We start from the raw sequence: 17,567 nt of genomic DNA, 5'->3' as shown, positions 1-17,567 counted from the left end.
CTCTGAACCTCACTTGTCTGTGTGTCCTATGATCTATCATTCACAACACATCAACATGTGTCAGGTATACTCCGCATTCTCTTTCTTCTTCATCTTATAATTTATCTCCTCAATTGACACAAGGCAATGAGGTTGTCTATGATGAGAATATTCTCAACACACATGACTCTTCCCACTCGTCATCATCTTGTGTGTTGCATGAAGACAAATCATCAAGTCAGCTTGCTGAAAATTTTGATGAAGCCTGTGACAAAGATGGTTGTCATCCTAAGAGAAGTTTTGAAATCAGTAACAACAACCATCCTCAAGCCATGCATGATTTGGTTCACATCTCAAAATGCAATTTTTCAATTCTGGAAAGTTCTGGGACATGCTAGGGAGTCAAGGCACTTCAACATCCGTTGATGGTTATGTCAGGACCTCATGACTCTAGTAAGCCCATCAAACCAAATCAGATCTCGTTTCTCATGCATAATCCATCTATCTGCATGGTTTCACTCGACGTGGATCCCCGTGTAAAGAATATTTACTATTCGGGGTGTGATATTTCAAAATTTCATATTTTCATTAATGATCGAATCCACAAGTCTATTACAACATGTCCGTCTTCATGCACCTCTCTTACATCCAATTCGGGTTGGGAGTGTCTGTCCCTCATGCAATCATGGGACAACGAATTTGATCATCTCAAAGACTATCTTTATCCAGAATCATACTTATTGGATGTTCTCTCTCGTAATCAACTCCTTGGTATTTTTGCAAAATTTCCATGTCAAATCTGCCCACTCATCACACCAGTAACCTCCCTGTGTGATGACAAGTGCACAACCTATCACATGAATCAAGTTACTCTCGTTTCACCACACCTCAACTGGTTTCACACATTCACAATGCTGCCATTGTTTTTACATTTCTATGATGACCATGATGTCTGCACACCTTTTCACCAGTTGCAAGTGGGTGTTCTATCATGTCTAGTGCACAACGAACTTTGTTCCCTCATTCAAAGTGTTCACACGATTGTTCAAAAATTTTCTTTGTTCATGTCAAACTGGGAATTTGGCATCTTGATCGACCGGTCTGATTTTTCTTCTATCTTAGGTGGCTATTATGCAGTTTATCATTTTCCCAATAGTACATCCAATGACAGTAGCTTCACGCACTATGATATTCATCATGTAACATATTTAGTCTTAGACTTTTGTCAAGCAAGTGAGGCACTTCGGCCTGCACTGATGGCTATGGAAGGCCCTCACTGTCTTGACATGACAGACGAGAATGACCAGATCTATCTATCCATATCAGATTCTCATTGTGATTCCCTCTCTCAAATCAGGAATCCATCTTCTCAAAGATAATGAATCTTTCAAAATAGCCATCACGAATTTTGTGATCGAGTCGTTGAATGGATGGAACAATCTTACTTGGTGAGTCGTGTTATAGGTAACAAGCTTCAGTCCTTCCTCACACTCACTATGAAACTTGGTGAAAAACAAAAAACACTCATAAGAGGCCTCCGAGGTTTGTTGAAAAATGGTAGTCATGGAAGAGGTAAGCATTTGTGTTGGGTGGTTGTGACACATTCCTCCCCTCACAAGTGAGACCTTCTCTCTCGTGTGCAAGTTTGTCAAGTTTTTGCATTTTATTTTGCACATTGTTTTTTATCTATTTTAATTGCTTGTATCTTTGTGATTGTAGGTCAGGTACGGGTATGGTGGCTTCACTGGAAATTTCATTTCACGTAACCCTGAATGTTTAGCATAGGAGTAGGAGTAGTGTTTTCTTTCTCACTTGTCTTTGCTTTCTAGTCTGCATGTTTGTTTGCTTTCTCAATTGGTTTAGTTTGCTTTCCTGTTTTCTTTGCTTACTTGTTGTTGTGTTGGCTTTTCTTACTATTTTTGTTTCATTTTGTTTTGTTTGATTGATACCTTACTATTTTTTTTTTCCGGAAATAAGTGTTGCCATCTACTGAGGTTTGGCTTTCGAATAAGTATGTGGCTGAGATATGAAGAGACTTGTGACACTATAGTACATGGCCAGTATTGTGTACGTCTTCATTGTGCTTGGTTATAACCTTTAGCTGATGAAGTCTTGACAAAAAATACGAGCCATTTGCAAAGGGAGTTTTGGTCCAACCATGAACCCGTGTCCACATTTGGAAGCCTCATGCCTGTACTCAACGTTTTGGTCTGTGTGTTCAAGCTCATCCAAATAGTAGAAATGGAGAAGGGGAAAATATAAATGGGAAAGCTTATGTCAGAGGTCTTACATGCTTCTTTGAAGGTTCTACTCTCAATAAGTCAGGGTCCCTCTTCTACCCCAAAAAATAAATAAGAGCCTATGCACAGTCCTCTTGAAAAAATACAAAGGCGAAAGAAGATAAAGGCTTCCTGCGCAGAGAGGCGAAGCATGCAACTCCACTAGGGTACTGACTAGGCTCATTGGCAGTGGAGAAACTTGTGTGTTCCAACGTGACTCCACGGGGGTACTGTCTAGGCCTACTGGCAATGAAGCAACACAAGAGATGAAAACTTATACTCTGAAAATCTTCAACTTGCGAGCTAAACTACCCTTCTCGATTTCAAAACACTATGATCAAGCTGAATTTTTGTTGTGTTTAACTGAGTTGGCAAAAGGTGAACCATGTTTGTTCATCAGGTAAGTGGGGAAGCCGAAGTAACCCACACAACAATTTAATACTCCTTGAAAGACCAAGGCCCTGTGCTGTTAATGAACCAAAACAAAGAAGTTGGAGTTCTACCAGTGTGTCGCCAAGTGTTGTAGTAGCTGCAACACCCTACAAAATTTTGGCCCACATCCAATTTCGGAGCCTCCTTTAAGAGTTTAACTTGATGTTTACACACACTCAGGTTCACCCCGTGAGCTCATGTGAGTCTTTGCACCCACCTTGCTTGATCGTTCAGCAGACAACCTTTGCATGTTGGTAACAATGTCACACTTGTGACCATGGTCTAGTCATTCACAAGGTCTCCGCTTCATGTGTACATGTTTTTTTTCACTATGTAAACATATTTTGTGCTCACACATAGAGTCATATACATTGTCACACAAGCTTCGTCGCAGTCGTCCAACGATCAATCACAATTGGCGCACTTATCGACTTACACCGTTGGTCGATCATGTTGAGCATGTATGTTTGGATGGTTTGAGTCATCTCGTCATCAAGTCATGTAAGTGTGTGTTTTCAAGATCGTGTACGCACCTTTTTTCTCTCTCACACACTTTGTCGTTTTTCTAAATTTCTGAAGACCGGATTCCCCTCTAACATACAGACCTTCACCTCGCCATTGACTCAATTGACTGTCACCCAGAACAACACAGAAGCACCAAGCAAGCCATTTCAAGCTGAGTTGCATGCAAGCTGATCAATCAACCCTCCTGTTGGTTAACTAGAGAGTTTGACCTGGCATTCACCCTGGGACTGACTCTCCTAAAAAATTGCGCAAAGGCTGCAAACCTTGCCCGGTTCACTAACTAAGAAAATTGCGCAGATAGACCAGACAGACACCCACTTCCTGTCCCTATCTCCCTCAGAAAATTGCACAATTTTTCCAGTCAGCCAGCCGACACTTCACCTAGAAAATTGCGTAGATTTCATGAGCAAGCCTTCTGCTGCCCAACAATCCGCTCAGCCTAGAAATTGCGTAGAGGTGATCAGCCGGCTAGCCTCCTAGCATCAATGCAATTTTTCCCACCAACAACTAATTGCCAGTTCCCTCCAAGAATTGCGCAGTTTATGCTGCAAAGCTCCTAGTAGCTAATGGCCAATTCCCTCCAAGAATTACGCTGTTTTTGCTGCAAATCTCGCAGTTCCCTCCAGGAATTGTGTAGTTTTTGCTTCCAAGGTCCCAACAGCCAGCTTCCAGTTCCCTCCAGGAATTGCATAGTTTTGGCTGCCAGGCTCCCACTACTCGCTCCTTCCAAATATTGCATAGATTTTGTTTGCCCAGCCTTCCCGCAACCCAAATAGCTCCTCCCAAAAATTACACATATTTGTTCTCCAGCTAAGCCATACCACGCATACAGTCATTGTCAATTTGGATTGCCCATCACCATCTCCCAGTGACTTCTGTGCAATTTTCAACAGCAGTGCCCAGAGCCTCCATCCCAGCTCAAAGCTTGCCTTGCGTAGTTTCGTAACCCTCTCTTCTCTCCCGGTCGTCTGCATCCGAAATGATCATGCATCATGGTAGACTAGGAGGTTTATGGATTTGATATCGTCCCATCATGAGTGACTGCAGATGAACGATGGCATGAACAAAGGGAGTACATGCAGAAGGACATGTTCATGAACAAACGAAAAAAATATGATTGCAAAGAGATGTGCTCACAAATGGATGTTCATGCAAAGATGTGTTCGTAGACAGATGGAAGCACGAACATGCAAGGATGTGTTCGCAGATGGACGGATGGACGAACCTGTGAAGCATCCCAAGAAACAAGAAAGGAGCAACATGCAAATGCAACATCAAGCGAACCCAACAACCATCAAAGACTCCGTGCACCTTTCCATGCAGAGGCGAAGCTGTGACACACAATGAGGAAATCCATCACCCAACAACACTACAGCTCGACATGCACACAAGCAACAATACGAATGTACCAACACTGTCATGTCGAGTCTTGTCATGAGTCATGTCATCCACATCTCTACTGTGGGCCATGCTGTCAATCAATGTAATGTAACGTGGAAGTCCAAGAGACCCAATTGTCATGTAAATTTGAAAGGTCATTGAAGTCAAACAGTCATTAGGGAAGTCGAACAACCACAAGGGTCAATCTCACCCTTGGCTATAAATACCCTCTCATTTGTACATGCAATGGATTTTCACCTTGACTCCTCCCACATAGCCTTGAGAGTCTATAATCTTTTCTTTTAGGAGTAAGTAGTGGCTCCAACGCCCCACCCACGCAGTAAATGATGTATGGTGTATCGATGTGTCTTCGAACTTTCACTTAATTCAGAAGCTTGCTAACAGGCCAACACGTTTTCACACGTGTTGTAGCTGTTTGTAAGATTCGTCTTGAACACTTGTAATACATGTTGTTTTAACCTATGTTTAAAACTTGGATTCATTCAACTATTCTAATACATATATATTATTGAAAATATTTTGTATAAGTTGTTAACATTGTCCTACCCATGTTAGTTACCTCCCAGACATCAATCAAAACCTTTCATGTAAACTCACTATAACAACCGTCGCGTTCGCGTAGATTTTCCGTTGAGTGTTGTACATGTTGTCTTCCCTTGTCTGTTGTGACTGCCACATCCATGTGGATTCCTCCTCCAGAAGATGCACACGTCCTGTTGTGTTGTGTGTTTCTAATAGAGTTGGGTTTCCTCCCATCCAACTCAGGACACACTCCCACCCTCTCTCTCTACGGTGAAATCACATTGACATAAGTAACATTATCAATCACCAGGAACGTGAACCTCGCTACTCAAAGATAAAGCATACCACTCTCACGTGCTGACAAGCAAGAGCTAAGGAATATCTTTAAGATAATGGCAATTAGGCCATTGTACGGGATGGGACTCCTACACCAAATGGTGTGAGGTCTAGTTGGGACTTCATATCGGGGAGATCCCTTGCTGTTGGCGGGTCCAGCACCGTCAAAAACTTCTTAACTCATTTTATTAAAGCTTATATCTTGTAGCATTCTATTTTACTAAAGTAGATCCCATGTAACATCATTTCTATTTTGAAATAATTATTAATACTAGGACAATTTTGAGAAGTCAAAATTTTCAAATGATATCTCTCCATGATGAGTTAACTGCAAACATGGTTTAGGTTTGTGAGGTTAACTAGTATTGATTATTGTATCTTCACACTAGGGGGTTGAATGTAAATTCTACATTGTAACATAGCATTTTGGAGTCTTCCTTTCTTTTTATTTGGTATTTATTTATTTTTGTTTTAAAGTATTATCAAAACATTGAGAAAATAATTCAAAGGATGTTCCTTAAAGAGAGTTTGTTTGAATCTCATATGACCTTGGGGATCTATCTTAATTACAAACTAGATGCAAGAAGAATGTAAATCACTTTCATTGCATTAGAAACTCAATTCTTTATCATTTAAAATATATTTGTTTGAATAGCATATGACCTTTGGGATCTCTCTTATTTATAAACTAGATGCAAGAAGAAAGTAAATCACTTTCATTGCATTAGAAACTCAATTATTTGTCAGTTAAAATATATTTATACGGTATAATTTAGGCCATTTTCCAAGTCAAAACTTAGACTTCTCATTTCATTAGATAACTCATATGAATTAAACTAGCATTTGCACCAGATGTTGCAAAGGAAATGACGTAAGGCATAAATTGAGGAGAAATGGTGACATAGGAATAGGAAAATCTAAATAAGATGTAGAGATGTAACAGAAATGAAATTCTATGGTTGACCATGGTTAACCATGAATAATACTGGTAGTATGCAGTACCCTGACAAATAATTTTAATTAGAACTCTGGTAATGGTTTGATGATTCAGATGCAATCTTATGTTCATTGAAAATTATTTTCAAATTGATAGCATCCAACTTTTTAAATGAAACTGATCAATTAAGATTTGCAATTTTAGGAATTAGCCTCTGTCAAATTTTTATAATATATATTTGATTTAAAACACTATTAACACTAATTCCAAGAAAACAGAACCACCAGATAATTAACCCAATTACTCTATTATGCAAATAAGTGTTTTTCACTAGTAATTATGATTGAAGTTTGATCATGGATTAATGATTTGGGGCGGGCCAACGTTCATTGAAAGTTATTTAAATCAACTGACTTTGTATAAATCAATTCAACAACAGTCTGGAAAAATTTTACAACATTCAAATTATTTTAAACTTTACAATTTTATGTATATCAAATTTCTAAAAATAAATATTTATTTTATATATTATATAATTTTTTGGGGAAAAGAATTTCAAAATAATTAACTCAATTATTCTACTACATTTTAATTAAATTCTACACTTCTCTAATACATATAAAAAACATTGCCCAAAATATATAATATTTTATTGAGAATTTTGTCAAAATAGTGTACATATTTATGTAAATAAAAATGATTAAAAAGATATCAATTATGAATTAAATTATTTATATTTATATGCAATCTTGACTTCTCTTATTGATCAGTAAATTTGAGAGCTTTATATCACAGTGAACAATTTTGTTCTGGTGCAAGTAATGCAAGCCATTGAGCACCTGCCTGGCAGCCTCAACGAAATAGTGTTTTGGGATTTTTGAATGGCCAATGGCCAGAAATATCTTGATCAGTCATCTAATCCAATCTAGCACAAAATTAACACCCATGGCATCCATCAACATCATGAATTGGTTAACTTTGTAGGTATGGATCCTCCCATATTCTGCTATTTCATGACCCTTCACAGTTTAAAAAATTGATAGCTTCTGCAAGCTATAATCTTAGTAGCCAATCAAATTTGAAATGAATTAATACAATCAAATAGAATATGCAGCCCACATTCTGTCCAAATACGATTTGCACGCTCTTGATTCATAACCAAAATAACTTTGTAGGTCCAAAGGAGGCTCTTTGAAAATGCTTCGATTGACTTTGTAAGAGTGTTGATATTCATTTGTTATTGTATTAAAAATGGTTGATTCAAACATGTGAATCCTCACTTTGGGGGTCATCATGTCTCTTACATATGCAAATGACAATTGATCTTGAGGATTGAATATTTCTAATTCATTGAATAACAGGCAATGTTAGAGAATTATATATTACAAAGCAATGGAACACATAAAATACATTGCATAAATATAAACACAGAAAACACATAAAACAAGAGAGACATAGATATATGTGGTTCACCCAATTTGGGCTACTTCCATGGAGAAACAACAGTCCTTCCTTTTATATTATCCATCAAATTGAAGAGATACAACCTACAACAGATCCATTGTAATTCCCTCTTCGCTCTCACACAATCTCCTCTCTCTTTCTCCCTTAGAATAAAAATATACATAGACGCAATACAATTCCCTCATATATAGCGAGGGGTTGCCTTCTAGGGAAAAAAAACCTTAAATTAAACATAACTTCTACCCTCAGATATTCGCCTAATGAACGGACCAGATTAACTATGGAATTACAACTTTTTACAAGGCAATTTTACATCTATTTTTAGCTTCGGGGGGCTCCTAAATATCACCCCGCCTGGACCCCCTTTGCAGTGCAAATATTACGGGTGGCATTGCCGCCACATTGCGAATTGGGGTCCAATGCAGTGATACCTCTGAATAAAGAAGATAATCAAGCTCCACACCCAACAGGCAAGAAAATAGGTTCGTTGGAAGGGGGTGCTTTCTCTATATCAATGTAGTATCAGACACATCTGTAATGCCAACAACAATAAACAAAATCAAAAAATTAGTTAAAGAGAGAACCAACCTAAAACCAAATCTCAGATGCTATCATACTAAAACTTCACCATAATTGAGCAAAGTTGAGTTCTCATACCACTGCTGTAGGGAAGCTTTTCAGAGCTCCAAGGTTGCAAGCCATTGGCACAATAACTGTCCATTTGATATCTCACAACCTATTTGCTCCACTTTCTCCATATGACTGTAAAAATGGCTTCCTCCATGGTATGAGTATTGTAAGCATGCTTTGAGACAACAATATCAACATTGTGAGTTATAAGGAGATTTTCCAAAATTAACAAAGGATCAAAAACAAGCTGTAGCTTGGCATCCATCCAAATGCTGTAAACACAGTTTGGGAAAAGCCTGCGGGGAAGATACTTCGGTATGAGGCTATTCATTACAGATTACTTGTATGACAACTCCCTGACCAAAACAATGTACTAAATTCCATTTCTATGATACTCATTGGGCTTGATCTGGTATCTGGCAAGAACCGTGAGAGTTGCATTGTCCATAAACATGAAGAAACAAACGTTTTTTGCTGTGATTTTCCTAACATTCTTGGGTTGCTTAATCTTGTCATAGGCTCCAAATATAGATGAAATTACCACAACCCCCTTGCACTGTTCCATGGCCTTCCTGTCTTCTTCAGACACAAGGAACCTTGGGGTACGGTAATTGGCAAAACCACAAGGCAAATCAGTCCCTTCAGAATAATTGAAATACCTTTTTCTTTCCTTCACATCTAGATTTCCACCGAAGGTCATTGGACGTGCTACTGAATTAGGGTTTTTAGGTCCTTTCATGTACTGTAGCCAAGATTTATCAATTAACTCTTCTTTCTGAATTTGATGAACAATAACCGAGACTGCCATCAACAACGAAACATAGTTTTAGCCTGATTACTTTTACAGACATGCATGCCATAAGGGGATGTTTCTTGATAGATCTCTCAAATTGTTAAATATGAGGATCTCTGATTACCTGAAAAATGAGAATATAAGTGGCAAGACCGATTTTCCATAGCTATATCTTTCTTAAGAAAATACTTCTCCGCTCCATAATCTAATGGGTATTCAAAGTTTGGCCATGCAACTTCTGACTCAGGCTTAATTTTAACATCTTGATGAGAGTCCTGAAAGAAATCCAAGGAAACTGTTCAACAAATAGTTGGCGTGATGAGCATATCAATTATTAGAGTTTGAATTGAATGAAGTGGGAGGTGAAGAGTTATATAAAAATGATCCATTGGAATTAGCAATGAAAGATTTATGGTGCAGAAGATTTGAGAAGAGCAAGAGGATAAGGAATGGAACAAGAATTACAAAAGAAATGGATGATAGTATAAACAATTTGGGTTTCATTTTCAAAGAATAGAAACTCAACCTAGATGAGTGTGTGGGTATAAGTACGTTCCCACAAGTGACAGTGTTAAGTTCTTGGGAGAAGAAATATCTGCCACAGAGTCGATATCGAGAGTGTTTGAGATCTCTTTTTTCCAGAGAGATTTCTTTCATATAATCAAATTAGGCTAGTGTTAAGTGCCTAGTTGTAAAATTGGTATTCATATAGAAGGAGCCCAGGATTGGTTCCAAAATGAGATTTATCTCATATAATCATATTAGGCTAGTGTTAAGTGCCTAGTTGTAAAATTGGTATTCATATAGGAGCCCACCTACTCCACATAAAGTGCTTCTTACTTCAATTTGTAGTTGACAGCATAGGCTGTCCAAAGGATGCCCACAACATTTTCAGGACCCAACATTCTTGGAATATCTTTCCATACAAAATGGAAAAATTCACAGGGATGATGAGCACAACCAAGTTGTCCAACTGGGCAGAGGATTCTAAATGTGTACACTTAATTTTAGATAAGATAAGTGCCAATTTGAATACTAATACAGGTTAAATTAATTTGAAAAATAAAAGATAAAGTATTATGTTAAATTTATTTAGATTAATTTACTAGGTTTAAATTTAAATTAATTCAATATGTTTAAGTATTTTTATTGGTATGGAACATAAATTAGGTGTAAAATTGTTGTTAAAATTTTATTTGATATGGATATTTGAATTTAACTATATAGTTGAGTTTGTGTTTTATCTCAATTCTTTTATTTTTTTGTCAAATTTTTGAAAGTTGTTTGACGTGATTCTAAGGATGACATTCTCTAGAAATTTAAACACTAACATTTTAGAGACCTTATTCACTGCTATTATGCATCTCTATGAGTATGTACTTGGTCACCTCCCCATAGCACATGGATTGGAAGATTTTATAAGGAGCACCATTGAGATGACATAGGGGTATCCTCTCTTACCCACCGACCAACCCACATACACACATATTGATGAGATGAAACCCTTCATGCAAAAGCATATCTAGCTCAAGGATGGTTTTCTCCTTTGCCATGCCTTGATCTTCATCATCCTCTTTATAGATGATGTGGTCCTCTTGGCGACCAAGAAAATTTGTCACCTTATCTAGATTTTGTAACCTTTGATAATTAATGGTCAACCTTGGAGAAACGAAGGATATGATCTTCAAGAAGTTGAAAATTACCTACTTGATTACCATTTCTACTTTTAGTGTGAGAAGATCAAGATGTGAATCATATATACCTCTTATACAAAATGAAGAAGCAGTAACATCAAAGCTCTTTAGAGTTTTACACATGTAGTGCCCTCTACCTAGCAATATCTTTAAATGAGGTTAAACTAATATAGAGCCATGTGTAACTACTTTTGAAGCCATGTGTAACTGCTTTTGATTCATCACTAGTGTTTATAAACTTCATCTATGTATTGGATTGATACAAATACCCATTAACATGTAGAATAGATTTGAATCCTGTTTTTTACATCCAACAGCTAGGATTTTACTAATTCGTCATGCTTTTGATGATCCATAAGTGAGTGGCTATAAACCTTAACTTTTCATTGAGTGATATAGATACCCAGTAACATATTGAAGATATTTAAATCTTATAACTTTTACACCTAAAAACAAAGAATTTTCCAATTGGTCATGGATCATCCCTCATACTTATCTAAAATGACTCCATACACTTCTTATCTAAAATGAATATGGCCAAACTCAATGGATCATCACCACCTAAGCTATTCAATGTATTTAACTACTGTTGTTTAAATTCACTCAATGCACCATCTAGATTCAGTTTGTATTATCAAAATTGGCATCCGTCTATTCACTCAATCATCTAAATTCACTAAATGGATTCAATGGGCAGCAGCAAAATTTGCATCCATCTATTTACTTAAAGAATTGTTTAGATTCAACGAGAACACTAAAATTAGATGTATCATCCTGACTAAGGCTGCAAAATGTACCTAATTTCTATTGATACAACAACAAAACACTCAAAAACCAGAGGAACTGCATTGCAGAAGACAATATAAGTTGTAGATTATTACCCATCAGGATCGAACCTTTCAGGACTCATATAAGCATAAGTGCCCATGAAGGAATTGCACTGGGCAAAAGTGTGAGCCAACACAGTTCTAACCCTGAAACCGACAATCTTGACTTCTCTTATTGATCAGTAAATTGGAGGGCTTTATATCATGATGAACAATTTTGTTCTAGTGCAGGTAATGCAAGCCCTTGAGCACCTGCCTGACAACCTCAGCCAAATAATTTTCTGGGATTTTTGAATGGCCAATGGCCAGAATTATCTTGATCCCTAGAGCTGCAGGTAAAGAAATACCAAGTGCTTAATGCAAGCTACCATGGCACCTCCTGCTTCTGAAGAACCAAGGTTTTCTCTAGAACTGTAGAGAAAGAAATCTCAAATGTTATCACACTAAAACTTTACTATAATTGAGAAAATCTGAGTTCTCATACCACTACTATAGGGAAGCTTTTCAGAGCTCCAAGGTTGCAAGCCATTGGCACAATAATTGTCCATTTGATATCTCACAGCTTCTGTGCTACACCTTTTTCATCTGACTGTAAAAATGGCTTCCTCCATGGTATGAGTATTGTAAGGATGCTTTGAGACAACAATATCAACATTGTGAGTTATAAGGATATTTTCCAAAATTAACAAAGGATCAACAACAAGATGTAGCTTGGCATCCATCCAAATGTTGTAAACACAGTTTGGGAAAATCCTGCGGGGAAGATACTTGGGTATGAGGCCATTCAATACAGATTCCTTGTATGGAAACTCCCTAACCAAAACAATGTTCCAAATTCCAATTCTATGAGACTCATTGGGCTTGATCTGGTATCTGGCAAGAATTGTGAGAGTTGCATTGTCCATAAACATGAAGAAACAAACATTTTCTGTTGTGATTTTCCTAACATTCGTGGGTTGCTTAATCTTCTCATAGGCTCCAAATATAGTTTAAATTACCACAACCCGCTTGCATTGTTCCATGGTCATCCTATCTTCTTTAGACACAAGGAACCCTAGAGTACGGTAATTGGCAAAACCACAAGGAAAATCAGTCCCTTCAGAATAATTGAAATACCTTTTCCTTTCCTTCACATCCAGATTTCCATTGAATGTCACTGGATGTGCTGCTGAATTAAGGTTTTTAGGTCCTTTCATGTACTATAGCCGAGATTTATCAATTAACTCTTCTTTCTGAATCTAATGAACAATAGCTGAGATTTCCATCAACAATGAAACATTGTTTTAGCCTGATTACTTTTACACGCATGCATGCCATAAGGTAATGTTTCTTGATAGATCTCTCAAATTGTTAAATATGAGGATATATGATTACCTGAAAATTGAGAATATAAGTGGCAATATTGATTCATCGTGGCTGTAGCTTTCCTAAGAAAATACTTCTTCACTCCATAATTTGAAGGTTATTCAAAGTCTGGCCATGCAACTTTTGACTCGGGCTTAATTTTAACATCCTGATCAGAGTCCTGGAATAAATCCAAGGAAATTGTTCAACAAACAGTTGGCGTGATGAGCATATGAATTATTAGAGTTCGAATTGAATGAAGTGGGAGGTGAAGAGTTATATAAAAATGATCCATTGGAATTAGCAATGAAATATTTATGGTGGAGAAGATTTGAGAAGAGCAGGATGATAAGGAATGGAACAAGAATTACAGAAGAAATGGATGATAGTATAAACAATTTGGGTTTCATTTTCAGAGCATAGCAACTCAGCCTAGATGAGTGTGTGGGTATAAGTACGTTCCCACAAGCGACAATGTTAAGTTGTTGGGAGAATAAATATTTGCCACAGATAATGCAAGCCCTTGAGCACTTGCCTAGCAACCTCAGCCAAATAGTGTTCTGGGATTTTTGAATGGCCAATGGCCAAAATTATCTTGATCCTTAGAGCTACAGGTCAAGAAAGACCAAGTCCTCAATGCAAGCTACCATGACACCTCCTGCTTTTGAAGAACCAAGGTTTTCTCTAGAGCTGTAGGTAAAGAAAGACCAATTGCTCAATGCAAGCTACCATGGCACCTCCTAATTCTGAAGAACCAACGTTTCCTCTAGAGCTACAAGTAAAGAAAGACCAAGTGCTCAATGCAAGCTACCATGGTACCTCCTACTTCTGAAGAACCAAAGTTTCCTTTGGGAGGCATCGTGAAGTTTCAAAACTTCAAATTCAAGGCTAGACAAATATATGAGGGTAATTGGATGCTCCTCATGGTCTGCTTATTTCATAGAATGGAATACATTGTTTATTAGTCTTCAATGTACTTGTAAAACTGGCATTCAAAAACATGCATGCCCTATGGAAACAACACGCTTTTACACCCACCATAATTTTAAGAAAATGGTCCATACAACGAAAGTTACTATACTACCAGACATAAATAACCCTCATTTAACACACAGTTCCTTATTATTTAGCAACATAAAGGATCGTCAAAACAAGCAAATGAGTCAATCATCATACTACCAGACAACCCTCAAATAACACACAATTCCTTATTATTCAGCAACAGAGAGGATCATAAAAGCAAGCACATGAGTCAATCATCAGATTATAGGTAAAAAGAAGATAAAACATATTTAAATTTTCTTTTGGGTTTTAGCCAGCAAAGCTCAAGGTTAATTCAGCTGATCTTGGTTCCAATGAACTAGGGAACTCTCCAAAACACTGCCCCTAAGGGAGGGTGAACCATATATACCTCTTATACCCTTTACCCAACAATATCTTTAAATGAGGTTAAACTAGTATAGAGCCATGTGTAACTACTTTTGATACATCAGTGGTGTTTATAAACTTCATCTATGTATTGGATTGATACAAATACCCATTAACATGTAGAATAGATTTGAATCTTGTTTTTTACATCCAACAACTGAGGTTTTACTAATTCGTCATGCTTTTTATCCATAAGTGAGTGGCTATAAACCTTAACTCTGCATTGGGTGATATAGATATCGAGTAACATGTTGAAGAGATTTAAATCTTATAATTTTTACACCTAAAAACAAAGAATTTTCTAATTGGTCATGGATCATCCCTCGTACTTATCTAAAACGACTTCATATACTTATTAGATTCAATGAATATGGCCAAACTCAATGGATCATCACCACCTAGGCTATGTAATGTATCTAACTACTGTTTTTTAAATTCACTCAATGCACCATCTAGATTCAATTTGTATTACCAAAATTGGCATCCATATATTCACTCAATCATTTGAATTCACCGAATGAATTCAATGGGCAGCAGCAAAATTGGCATCTATCTATTTACTCAATGCATCGTTTATATTCATTGAGAACACTAAAATTAGATGTATCATCCCGACTAAGGCTGCAAAATGTACCTAATTTCTGTTGATACAACAACAAAAAACTAAAAAACCAGAGGAATTGCATTACAGAAGACAATAGAAATTGTATATTAATACCCATCAGGATCGAACCTTTCAGGACTCATATAAGCACAAGTGCCCATGAATAAACTTCACTGGGCCAAAGTGTGATCCAACACAATTATGACACCAAAATCGGTAATCTTGATTTCTCTTATTGATCAGTAAATTGGAGGGCTTTATATCATAGTGAACAATTTTGTTCTGGTGCAGGTAATGCAAGCCCTTGAGCACCTACCTGGATATCTCAGCGAAATAGTGTTATGGTATTTTTGAATGGCCAATGGCCAGAATTATATTGATCCCTCGAGCTGCAGGTAAAGAAAGACCAAGTGCTAAATGCAAGCTACCATGGCACCTCCTCCTTTTGAAGAACCAAGATTTTCTCTGGAGCTGCAGGTAAAGAAAGACCAAGTGCTCAATGCAAGCTACCATGGCACCTCCTGATTATGAAGAACCAATATTTCCTCTAGAGCTATAGGTAGAGAAAGACCAAGTGCTCAATGTAAGCTACCATGGCACCTCCTGCTTCTGAAGAACCAACGTTTCCTCTGGGAGGCAACATGAAGTTTCAACACTTCAAAATCAAGGCTAGACAAATATATGAGGGTAATTGGATGCCCCTCATGGTCTTCTTATTGTAGAGAATGGAATACATTGTTTATTAGTGTTCATTGTACTTGTAAAACTGGCATTTCAAAACATGCATGCCCTGAGGAAACAACACGCTTTTACACCCACCATAATTTTAAGAGAACAATCGATACAACAAAAGTTACTATACTACCAAACATAAATAACCCTCATTTAGCACACGATTCCTTACTATTTAGCAACACAAAGGATCGTCAAAAAAAGCAAATGAGTCAATCATAATACTAACAGACAACCCTCAAATAACACACAAAATCATCAGAAAGGAATATAACATGCCACACATTCGTTGTTGAGTATCAGAACAACTCTAATGAACTCAATGTTGATAAAACTCAGATTTCCTTTATAGTAAAAATCAATCAGCTACAGAAAGGTATTTTTGTTCCTCTGACTTGTGAAGTTAGTTTTGATACTTTGAATAATCCAAACAAAATCTTGAAAAAAAATCAGTGAGCAGTGCTTTGCTTAGCAATCAATGTGGGTATATTTATATGAAGGTTTATGAAGATAGTAAAGACCTTACTAGCTCAATCAATTCTTCCACTGGAAAGATTGAATGTAAGTCTGTCTCCATAGAAGCAAGTGCAAACAAATCTTTCTTTGAGGGAAAGGTGGTCTCAACATCTTTTACCACACTTGTTGAAGTGTTGGGAAATGAAGTTGGTAAATCAGACAGTGATGCCCATAGATGCTCTGAAGCATAACCTATGTGGACAACATTGTGAGCTCTACACCCATAGGAGAATAAAATAAATCCTCAATTATACCATAGAATATCTTAAGGCTTAGACAAACTAGACATTTAAACTCAATAGAGTTGAGGTTGGGACATCGCAATTGAAACCAAAAAAGAAGATATAGATGAAAGGAATAGCAACATGAACATGTCACAGAATAAAATGCCATTTGTATTCCTAGCACAACATTAAAGATAATGCTAATTGAATTTTCCACTGCCTCTGTCTCTCACAAATCAACTATCTCAACAAATTTGGGTTTCAAAAAGGATGATTTTTTGACAACCTCCATATCAAATGAACTATGTTTCTAGATTAAACAACTTAAGCCATTAATAGAGGGTTGCTAGCCTGAGAAGCTATGAGAACAATTTCTCTTTCGAGATTGCCTATTAGTGTGAGAACACGTGAAAATGGTCATGAAATTTCTGGCATTGCAGATGCCAATAGAAGTGATGTCTGTGTCCAACATCTACCAGAAGGTCAACATGTTTCCTCCATGTTAGCTACAAAAATAAAGATATAAGAAAATCACGATGACCATATATCAACAGGAACTAAAGCAGAATATAGATGTTCATTTTCACATAATGGCTATGGGATTTGTTAAATATTTCAATGGGAAAGAACAACTATAACATGGAGGAAATGTCAAATAATAAACTAAACTAATCATCAGAAAGGAATATAACATGCATGTAATGTAATTAAATGGATCGATAATAGCTTTGATTCAAACCCAAAAAGCAAAATCTTACCCTCATACTTTGCCTTCAACTCACTAATTTGCCACTCGGTATCAACAAGCTTCAATACACCCTCAAGCTGACTCGTATGTATGCCCACAGGCATAATCTTGATCCCCATAGTCCGCCCATAATACTTTAGGCATATATACCC

General features: G+C 37.0%; 1 pseudogene; it reads right to left on the bottom strand.

Annotated features, from left to right (window-relative positions):
* Positions 1-7,508: 7,508 nt before the first annotated feature.
* LOC149233186 (alkaline ceramidase TOD1-like) lies at positions 7,509-17,534 on the bottom strand (annotated as a pseudogene).
* Positions 17,535-17,567: the final 33 nt, after the last annotated feature.

This window comes from Pinus tabuliformis, chromosome J (assembly GCF_031772625.1).
Source record: "Pinus tabuliformis cultivar Carrire ecotype Pingquan chromosome J, CPIR1, whole genome shotgun sequence".
Taxonomy (NCBI): Eukaryota; Viridiplantae; Streptophyta; class Pinopsida; order Pinales; family Pinaceae; genus Pinus; species Pinus tabuliformis.
This window is presented reverse-complemented; position numbering and strand designations above follow the sequence as displayed.